This window comes from Thunnus maccoyii, chromosome 5 (assembly GCF_910596095.1).
Source record: "Thunnus maccoyii chromosome 5, fThuMac1.1, whole genome shotgun sequence".
NCBI classification, from domain to species: domain Eukaryota; kingdom Metazoa; phylum Chordata; class Actinopteri; order Scombriformes; family Scombridae; genus Thunnus; species Thunnus maccoyii.
In genome coordinates, this window is record NC_056537.1 from 22,630,657 (window position 1) to 22,642,117 (window position 11,461).

An 11,461-nucleotide genomic window follows, 5' to 3' on the forward strand; every position below is an offset into this window, starting at 1 on the left:
AAATTTTTAGTCACAAGAATAAATGTAATGGAATCTGACAACTTACAAACATGGCAAATGACAATCAAGAACTTTAGGTACATTTTGTTTTTAGCTTATTGCCTTCTTTGTAATTGTTTATGGTATTTTGCACTTTATAATATGTTTATTCAACTCTTGAATTGTAAAACTTTGGACCTTTAATGTCTATTTTGTTTTGAGTGTATAGTAGTTTTGTGTTTTTCAGTATATTTTATTCATATAATCGGTTTTATTAGTATGCTGTGTTAGATGATGTCATGTCTGCCAGGCACTACGAGACTACAAGACTTCTTAACATTTGTTGTTACGGCAATAAAGTTAACTCAGCTCAACTGGATGTTCATCTCTATTCACTGTAGTTTTGTCACATGACAGCTGCCAGGTGGCTTTCTTTACTTGTGCTGTGGGGAAATAATAGAAAATCAAATTTCCACAGCATGCAGGATAATTCTCAGATGAAATACAAGTTGAAAATGGGATTAATCTTCATCTTAAGCAAACAAGTTGTTACTGAAAAGCGACAACCTAGGAATCAATGGGGTTTATATTCCTTTCCTTACACATCAACACATAGTATTTGGGCGGTTTAATGGTTGCTGCTATCTCATAGCAAAACTGAAGAAGTGCCTTGACCATGGTCAGTGGAGATCTATCGTTTTGCCGCCTAACAGCAGACTCGCTGGTGAATGCTTGTGTTTCTGTTCCTGTGCAGTCATACAGAAGTGAAGAGAGCCAGGCTCTTTGTTTGGTCAACCCATGGGAAAGGCCTCACTCTGTTCAGCTCTCTGAGAACCGAAACACTGATTCTATAGGCAGGACTACAAGAGCGAAAAAGAGGGCATGAATCCCTCATATTGGGAAGATTCACACCAGTAATACAGTTGATGAGAAGATGAATCGCAATTTAAGGCCCCGAAAGCAAAGAACAGGCAAAGGAATGCAGGAAAAAATCAAGTGCAGAAACAAATTGGGTGATATTAAGGTAATTAAGAGGGACTTAAATGAAAGGAACAGCTAAGGGAAGAAAAAGAGGAGTATTGAGAAAGTGAGAAAAAGAAAGACAGAGATAGACGAGCATGAGGGTGGTAAAGAGTGAAAAGAGGAGCTGGATGGCACTTTGGCAGCTTCAGCATGTTCCCAGGAGGATTACTCAAGCACTAGATGCCACAGACTGCCAGCAAGACCACAGAGAAGCTCCATGAATGGATACACACACACATGGACACACGTCTCTGTAGATGTGTCATTGCTGTATTCCGGTGTCTATTTCACCTGTTTCCTCTCCTCCCTCTTTTATCTAGATCTACTGTCCATTTCTCTTCTTTTTACATATTCCTTTACTTTTCCCAGCTTGTTCTCCACCTCCCTTTTCTCACTCTCACTCTCTGTCTTCATCACTTTCTCTCTTATTCACTCTGCAGGCTTTTCAAGCAGCAGTGAGAGTAGAGGCTGGACTTGGCAAGCCACAGGCAGGTAACATATGCTGCATCTTCAGTCTGCTTGTGCGGCCCTTTTGCTTCTTCATGGGCAGAGCTCTCTGTACACAGAAAAATGACAGGGAGGGGAAACAACCTCACCTTCTAACCTGCTCACTCACTCCATCCTTTGGCCATTTATCTCGTTTCAACTAAAGAGAGAGTTCTATAATTTACTGCCTTTTTTTCTATTTCTGTCACTCCCACATATTAAAGTTACTCTCCCACTCTATCTTGCACCTCTGGCAGTGTAAAATCTCAGTTTGTCTGGCAGAAACAAAAGTGTTTCCACATTGTTCTTTGGTTTTATTATTTTTCTCAGATGCTAAACTTTACTGAAGAACAGTATGGAGCAGTGTACAAATTATGAAGAAAGGAGGGAAAACACTGTCTGCTTTCTACATTGTCCGGTTGCATAAAAATAGAGTTTTTTTAAAAAGTATTTCTCACAATATAAACAAGGCCATATTATCGCATTCTATCTATTACACATTTGAACTTCTTATAGGATTCAATTAATCTTTCGGCTTATTCTGCAGTGTCAATGTAATTTTCTTTCAATCAGTTCATGCCAGCTCACTGGTGATGGCTCATTTGCCGTCTGGCCTACCATTCCAAGGCAACCAATTCCAGTCAAATCCATCCAGTGGATTCTTCTTTTAATCATTCTCAAGCACAACAGATTACTATGATCAATCCATAAAACTGTTGAGATCAATTGGTCAAATTTAATTTCCCCAGTAGAGCACAGTCAATGAAGAAGCTATCAGTTAGTGGGCATATTGATTTTTTTCTTTTTACCAGTGTGCTGTTACTTCCATTTCCTTTCCATATTATTTACCCCTGGCTTGCATACCTCAAGAACTACCCTCCCCCTATTTGTGTGTGTCCCTTACAGTAGAACAGCAAAAGCACACTCACAAACACACATGTTCATGTGAACATCTACTCTGCCCTGAGAACCCTGAGCAATGTCTACCCTAATTAAAGCAGCATCTTCACAGATGGTTAGCATGACAGTTTCTGAGAAATACAATTTTGACTCGTTTCACTTCGAGTAGGAGATCAGCGATGCTGCAGGGTCTTGTCTGGGCATGTGAGTGCCTCTGTATGGTGTGCATGTATGTATGCATTAACTACTTGGATGTATTTTTGCTCAGAGGGGTTGGTACATTTCTGATCATTGAGTCTTGTTTATTCAAAAAACAGTAAAAAAAGAAAAAAACTGTCATCTGTATTAATCTTGCTGTAACAAATGTAAATAAATGCTGATATCACACAATTAATTTAAAAGACTTTATTTAAAGACTTAGATGTCTTATTATGTCTATTAAGACAGAATTCAGTATAATTTTGCATTTATTTAGATTGATCCAGTCCATTTAATAAACAGCATGAACTTGAAATCTTTGAACTTATTTGAGCTGATCACTACATAAAATCAAAAAGAGAATGTTGAATAGAATATATTTCCTAGAATAGCATATGGAAAAAAACATAAACACAGTGGAAATCATTTGTTTTATGTTATTTTATAACAAATGCAGGTAAGAAGGATTAATGGAGCTACCCCGGATTAAACCCACTGCATAAATTCTCTTACACTGATGATGTTATTCTCTGTAAACAAATGCTAAATATATGCATAATGTGCCCAAACAGACTTCCATTGATGTCGATGTGAAATCTCATTAAGTGAATTGGTTGTTATGGTTGCCTTTCACAGCATGTAACCTCTCACATAATAAACATATACGCTCATAAAAAAAAAAAAAAAAAAAAAAAAAATTCCAACCCCCCCCCTACAAATTCAGGACATACAATTATATATTAAATGACTCATCCTGCCTTTCAGCATTGTGAGCTTGCCTTGAATGTCTGTTGTGTTCATTCATGTAAGGCAGTGAATGCCACAGTACAGTAGTTTGGAGAGCAGCCTCTGGGAAAAGGACAAAACGCATTAGCTGCATGGACACTTTCCTTTACAGATTCTCCCAGCAATTACACTGAAGGCCAAGCCCTCTTCAGATCCCATCCGTGTGACACAATGTACATGGGACAGCCAGTTTCTCTCACCAGGACCACCAGAGGAAGATAACATGTCCAGGAGAAGCACTGCCTCCTCCTCACCAGGTTGCATCCATCAACATGCTGTTGACAGAAGCATCCACAAACACACCCTGTAGCTACACGTTTTTTTTCAAATGACAAGCCAAGAGTAGTGCTGAAGGCGATCAACTGTGGGTGCCAAGAGAGTTGGTTTCCATGGTGACATTGATGGAGCTATTGGGAAAATGTGTGTATGTGTGTGTTTCTGTGTGCGTGTGCTCAATATGAAAGAGGGAAAGGGCTGCAACGATTGGCTCAAGAGGTGGGTGGTGATAGTAAGGTAATAAGCATTCAGTTTTTCCTTCCGGGAGCATTTTCTCATTCTGTACAAAAGTAAAATGCTTCCCTGATGTAAAGCTTTCATGTGTGTGGGGGGGTGTTATGGACACATAGTGGTGCCACGGATTATTCGCTCTCACTTTGATATACAACATGCTGAAAATAAACTAAAGAAAACACTGCAAGTAACAGAGTAATCAGAGTAAGCAAGTATAATCATGTATCTACATAATGAATTTGTCAGAGCAAGCCCCAAACAAATTTATCAAAGCAAAGCCACTTTGTGACCTCTAAGCAACTTGTTGACTAATTTATCATCAAAATCACTATATGCAGAAGCAGGTGGTAACTGTTAAGCAATTAACACACAGTCGCACCTGGCTGCCAAGATTTATTACACTCATTGTGTTGCCACGAAAAGACAATGGCTATTTTTAAATTGAGCAATTGAGCTGATAACCAAATTTTTCCCATGGATAGGTTCCTAAAGTTGAACACCACAGGCTAAACGAATTAAGCTCAAAGCAACTTTTCTTTTCATTGAAACAGCCAACACTTGGAAGAGAAAGGGACCGTTGCGCTCAACCAAAGCAAAGGGTTTAGAGAAGGCTGCTTTAGGCACGATTAAACACACAACAACCAGAGAAGAAAATGTTTCTCCCGGAGTTTACATCTACAATACTGACACCAAAGTGTTGCCTAGGGCAGCTGTCTCTACAAATGTGCACAGAGACGCATTTTGATTGTTCCCCATGATGTGATCTGACGGGGCATTAAGGTTGACTTGCATCATTAAATGAACAGCAAATGACTTTAACTTGATGCACGCATGTCTAAGTACATAAGCATAATTTGTGAAAAGAAAGATGTGAGAGAATGCAGCTCTTTTGTTCAACCGTGTAATGTAATGTGCAGCGCGAGCTCATTGTTGATCGTCTACTCTCCGGGACTTTTCGCTGCAGGTTGTCACTCATTTTAATCTATGTGTGTATCTATGGGATGTGAATATTGCACAAAGAATAAACTAAAATTGTATTTAAGGGAGATCAACAAACTGCTGTTTTCAATTTGTATTTGAAATAGTTTGCTTACAAATATTCACTCCAGGTGCACCTGCAGTCATTTCTCGATGATAGCAATTATTTTAATTTAGGCTACCTGTAACTTGTTGGGATAAAGAACAAATTAAACCACGTCATGATCAAGACACACCGTCTATCTGCACATCATCTCCACCGTTTGCGCGTGTAGGCTGTTTATCCTGTTTGCAAGTTAAAATAAAAACAAAACCGCATCTTACCTTTGTTCCAAACCACGATGAAAAAAGTTTTTGGTGCTGTCCCTTTGCAGGGTCTTGTCTCATCCGCTTCAGAGAGGCTCAGCCACAGCGAGCTGCAGAGCGCACTGCGGTCCAGGACAGGAGCGCTTCACAGACCAAACGGAGGGATTTTCTGTTAGTAAAATCCGAGGAGCTCCGCAGCTCAACGATCCCACTGAATGAGCTCTGCCTCACCTCACTCTTCGGAGCTCTACTCCCCCACCCACCTCCGCCTGCTCCCCCTTCTTTGTCTCCTCTGCATGGGAATGCCAACCCCCGTTGGTTGAAGATGCAGCCTACACCTACCTCCCCTTTTCTCTCTCTCTCTCACCCTTTCTTTCACACACCCTGGTTTGCAAATACCGTCAAAGTTGACACAAAATCTGTCCATAAGGAGGTGCAGCGCCATAGAGCTATGCCCTTTCTTTTCTGAAATATTTACCCAGTTGCACGACGCCATAACAAAATACGAAACTATGAACTAAACCATGCAATTAACATGCAAATGGGTTACTGCCGGTTCTCTGAGCCTCTGAACCGTTTCCCTTATTTTCCAATTTGGAGTTGATAGGTTTGTGTAGCCTTCTTCAACTGATTTCATTTCATTTTCATGTCTTGAATAGCATCCAGTATCTCTAATCAGTATATCCTGTACTGCAGGCATAACTTTTATCAGTGCAGTTCTACAGAAAATCACATCTTATACTGAAGTACAAATTTCTTTGAGAATTTTTACATTTCATTTCACTTGCCATAGCCTCTGTCAATCCCTGTAAAACGTCATGAGTGAATGAAAGGCAAGACAAGTTTATTTGTATGGCACATTTCAGCAACAAGGCAATTCAAAGCGCTTTACATAAAACATAAAAGGCATTAAGAAAAGAAACACGATGCAATATAAAAAAAGACATAAAATAGGATTTAAAAGCAGTTAAATAAAATAGAAGATAAATAAGGTAAAATAGAATAAAACAGATTAAACAGGAGAATAAAAATGACAGTGTAGCTACAGTGCAGTGTGAGATATGAATAAACAGTCCAAAAGAAAATTTAATAAAAGGGAGAGGCAAACAGAAAAATCTCAAGCCTTGATTTAAAAGAAGTTCTCCAGATATGTGTTTCCACTTATCCATGTCTAGTTTTAACTCAGGGGACAGAAAGAAGACCTGTTCCAGACAACCTGAGAGGTCTAGACGTTTCATTATATAGCAGCAGATCAGAAATGTATTTTGGTCCTAAACCATTCAATGCTTTATAAACCAACAGTGGCTACTATATTTTAAAATCAATTCTTTAACACACAGGAAGCTAGTGCAAAGATCGGAGAACTGATCCACTTTCTTGGTGGGGACACAAGCAGCAGCGTTATGCATCAGCTGCAAATGTCAGATGTCTGATCGACTTTTTACAGAATCCTGTAAAAAACAAGTCCTCCAAATTAAAAGACCACTGTAGGTCGTTTGTACCTGTACTCCAGAACAACCGACTGAAGTGTTTTCAGAATGACCCACTGCAGTGTAATATGCCACTTTCCGCTTTTCCAAAACCATTACAAATCACTGTTAAAGAAAATAATTATGTTTTATAATGTGACAACACTGTGATTAAGGTCTGGTTAGATTTAGGCACGAAAACCACTTGGTTGAGGTTGGGAAAGATCATGGTTTCGGTTAAAATGTTCACTTGAAATGTGGTTACTGCTTCCTTAAAGTCATGCAACCTTTGTCATCATGACAACAGTACACACCATGTTTCGTTTTTTAAAAAAATGCCCCGACTCACAGTCGGAAATAGAAAGCGAACACTGGTCTCTTGCAGCAATGTCCACATTTTGTTGCTAACTATATACTCATCCACTCAACCCACCATCCACCTCCTAATAAGGAAGTCACCTTATACAGACATCATCTGAACTGCGTTACTTCTCTGAGTCATAACTACTATAGTCACTAAATGGCATCTGTCACTTAAACGTGACTATAGGTTGTTTCTGGCAACTGAATTTACGCGCTATAGGGTCGTTTTTCTTGGAAGCACAGGCTCAAGCCCTTTAATTCTCGATATATTCTATGACTAAACCAAGATTTCTGGCTTGGTTTTAACATTACCAATTAAAGCTGAGCACTGACTTTAAGTTGTTCTTTTTCAGCTCCGAAAACATTATCTCTGTCTTATCTTTGTTTAGGAAATTGATTTGTTCGACGCGCTTACTCTTCAGGTACTTGTCAGGTGCGCTCCGCAAGGGAAACAATCAAAAGTCAAAAAGCTATCACACTCTGAAAAATGTCACCTGAGATGCTTTCTTCAGTTTAGCATGTGGATGTTAGAAAGAAGAGTAAGAAATTGCTGTTATTTTACATCGAAATGTCAACAGTATAATCCTGTTATCTTTAAATGCAGTACATTACCATTAATTCAGGTCGATAAAATGGCTCATTTGAAAGATGACGGTGTTTCACAGTATTGAGTGTTTGGAGGAAAGAAAGTACTTAACAGCAGAAAGGCGGCACACATGTGACTTCACAGTGGAGTTTGTCACCCATTTTCATCCAGCAAATTAATAGGTGAGTTCCTTTTTGCTTTTCTTGGTAACAAAATACATTACATTTCCAATCAACTTGAAGTGTACTATATGATAATGATTGGATACTTTTCCGATCTGATGACAACATCCAAGAAAATAATATTTTACTTGTATATTTTTCTATCAAGATTCTTTGAGATTCTCTCTGACTTACACTTATTTTTATCTTGATGTTTTGGATTGTCTTTGCTCAAATTTACTCAAAGTTTTCTTGAAATGCATTGTATTCTGACTGAATGTGAAACGCGTGGGACTTGAATTAAGTCTTGTCAGCTACCTACATCTATGCTGTACAAGTATGTCTTGTGCATGGATGTATGACACCGTGGCAGGCACTGACTATTGCACAAACAATCCATTGTTCAAATTTGCACAATAAAGTTATTTTCATTTTTAACAATTACTGTTATTTTATTATTTATTTTTTAACTCTCATATCAGTGGCAAGACAACATGTTTAACACCACATAGTGGAGCTGGACTTCTGATTCTGATGCTCCAAATTACATGATGAGTTTCATTTTACCTACCTTATCTACTACTATGCTAATGTCTCCAAGTGACTTAAATTTATTTAAATAACATCCCATTGCTGTCTGTGTAGTAGTGTGTACCACTCTGTTGCTGCTGAGATTGTTTTCTTTCATGCCTGTCAGCATGTTTCCATGTCAGATACAGTATGTGGACATCAATCTAACACTACAGTGGCCTATGTGAAACACATGAGAATTCACAGAAATATCCCTAACTTAGTCTTTTGCATCCCTGGATGGATGCAACACTGAAGGATGGATATGATACATAAATTAAGTATTATTAATATTATCTTAATGAATAAACATTTTTCACACTCTTGTTTTTCAGGTAGTTCATAAGGATAAACTCTGCAAGAAGCACCACAGCAGGACGGGACAAAGTCCTGTAACAGAAGACCAAGATAGTCACCCAGAAAAAGATGACATCAGTCAATCCTCGTGTCTCCAGTCCACTAAGAAACTGATGGACTTTGAGTGGGACTTCATATAAGTCAGTGAACCAACTAACTCATTAACTCATTCACTCAGAGTGACTGTCACTCACTCAGTCACTTCCTCAGTCATTCACTTCTCAGTCATACACACTTATAACTTGGACAGTTTGGTTACAGTATGCATTAGAGGAGCACATCAGTATTTTGATAATGTTTTATGTCTTTAGTTGTGTGCAATGTTTAAATAGACTGCACTACTTGTTTAAGTATTTACTTTTAAAATGACTGAATTTTAAGTTGAATTACCTGAACGAGCTCTATGCTTTGTTTTTTCTATTACTTTCTAATTTTGTACAAATGTTTTGAGCAACTTCAGTCAAAATGTTAATAAAGTGAGACATGGTTTGACCAAAGCCTTCAGCTGCTTTGGAGCATCATTTCTCTTAACATTTTGAGTCACATTTCCAATGGCTATGTTTATTTACTGTTGTTTCGATGGCAACACAGTCAAAGAGTAATTTATGAAGTCAAAAGGTTCAGATATTTTTTTTTAATTAACAAAACTCCATGTCGTCCTCATTGTTAGTCAATTACACAGTGGTGTAGCAGTATGTATTGCATCTTACAGTAAAAGTCTGTAAGTATACCTCTTGTGAAAAAAGCACAAATTAACAGTAATAAACTGCTAACCCTTTTGGTAGTATAAAAGTAGAAAAAAATAGTTTCATGCTGTATTTATAAAAGCAGTAGCAAACTGTTAATTCTAGCAACAGCAAGACACAGTTACTTTTACAGAAACTTGCTGGCAACTCTGCTGCCAGTTATTTGTTGTTTTTTGATGGAAAAATATTTAACATTGCAGAATGGATTCTTAGGGAACTCCATATGTAATTTTTGTACACTCAGATATATAGAAAGTAGTCCCTGTCCTTTAAATAGGCTTCAAACCAGTTTAGCACTGTGCAGTTTAACACTGCCAGAAAGTCCCACCCAGTTTACCAGTCTGTCTAGCCATTTGTTATGGTTGACTGTGTCAAATGCAGCATTGAGATCCAATAATACCGAGACTGAAATTTTGCCACTGTGTGTGTTTAAGTGCAAGTCATTTATGACCTTAACAAGAGCAGACTGAGTACTGTGGTGTGATTGGAATCCTGACTGGAAAACGTTTTTTCAGTGCCAAGAAAAAACAGCCTTCTCAATAATTTCACGTAAAATGGGAGGTTTGATATGGGCCTATAATCAGTTCATTAGTGAGGTGTCTAGATTTTTCTGTCTCAAGAGTTTCATGAGACGGAAATTTAATGTGACCACATATCTATGGTGGAGGTGGGTGCCAAGGCGAGAGAAAATGGGAATGAGTGGGGGAAGGGGGGAAGTTTGGTCCTAGGAGTAACCAGCTCTTTAATCTGGTCAGTGAAGTCCACGAGGTGGTAGGAGGGTGACTGGAGAAGATGGTCACCTGGATAGGGTTTGGGGTGGTGAAGAAGGTGAATCCTCACAGGTAGTACAGTAGTTGCCATGTAGGGTGGAGAATCTTCTTCTTGGTTCTGATGTCCCTCATGTTTTAAGCTTTCTTCAGACAGGGAGTGAGGTGATTCTCTTTCAAGGTTTCTGCTGTATTGTGTCATGTGTTCTTGTTGTTTTGGTTCCACTTGTCTCTTCTCCTTGGCAGAAGGAACAGACAGGTGACAGAGAAAGTAAAATAGGTTAAACAAATTTTACTCCTAACTTGTTAATCTGAATCTCTCAACTCTTCTTCTGACTGATGGTAGAGGGTCACTGATAACTGCTTCAGTATCTGCGGAACTAAGAGTTCAACAAATCAGTTGAATCAAAGTGGGATTCTTTCTGTCTTGTCAGAGACCATATCCTTGGAAAAGCAGTATATTTTCGTGTTACTGCTCATGCCTCTAACATCTTTTACAACAAAGTCACCCACAATCAGAGTTTGAGGCCCAGTTATTAGCTTTCTCTGTAGCCTTTTCTCTCTCAGACTTACTGTCTGTCCTCACATTGCTGTGTAAAGATGAGAGGTTATCCAGGACATCTGATGGAGACCGGGGGTCCTGAAACAGTGGAGCAAATCTGTTTTCAAGTTGTGTACTTGGTTGTTGTAGAGGTTTGTTGCCAGTTCTCCCTTGTGCAGCTGCCCACGGCTGTTTCCTACTACACACAGGGGTTGATGAAGCACTCTGCCTGGATGGTAATGCAGGTCAGCCAGTAGCATCACAAATCTCAGAGCGCTGTGCTCTGACTGTCACTCTTCCTCCCATTTCCCAGGGAAATTATTTACTCTTAGGCTTTGCACCAACAGAGTTCCAGGGAAGACTACTACTATTTATTACCTGACAGACAGGACAGTCCTGCTGTTTCTTGGTAGTCTTGTTGGTGATAATATTATATATTTATAGATTTTAAACCATTTATAATGCTTATGAGGTGGTGTAAGACCCCTATTTGGAAAGCAATGGAGACACCAACTTCAAAATTCAGAGTTGCTAATGTAAAACACTGAAATATATCAACAACAGCTGAAATTTAGATTCATGCACATAGTTTTATATCAATCATCAGAATGACAAAAGGAAAAAGGGAAGGACAGAACAAAAGTATAAGATGGCAGGTTGGCGGGTCATTTTTCCAGAGACAGGGTGATATTTCTAAGATGCTGAGCGATACTGCCTGGTTGACAATTAATTTTA

General features: G+C 38.8%; 1 protein-coding gene across 1 annotated transcript in view; it reads right to left on the reverse strand.

The window, feature by feature from the left end:
• Positions 1-5,423, reverse strand: part of slc1a2b (solute carrier family 1 member 2b) — a 29,809-nt gene extending 24,386 nt beyond the window's left edge. Inside the window, exon 1 of the mRNA XM_042412644.1 lies at positions 5,185-5,423. The gene's annotated coding sequence lies outside the window, so the exon portion shown is untranslated. The remainder of the gene's footprint in view (positions 1-5,184) is intronic.
• Between the last annotated feature and the right edge of the window lie 6,038 nt (positions 5,424-11,461).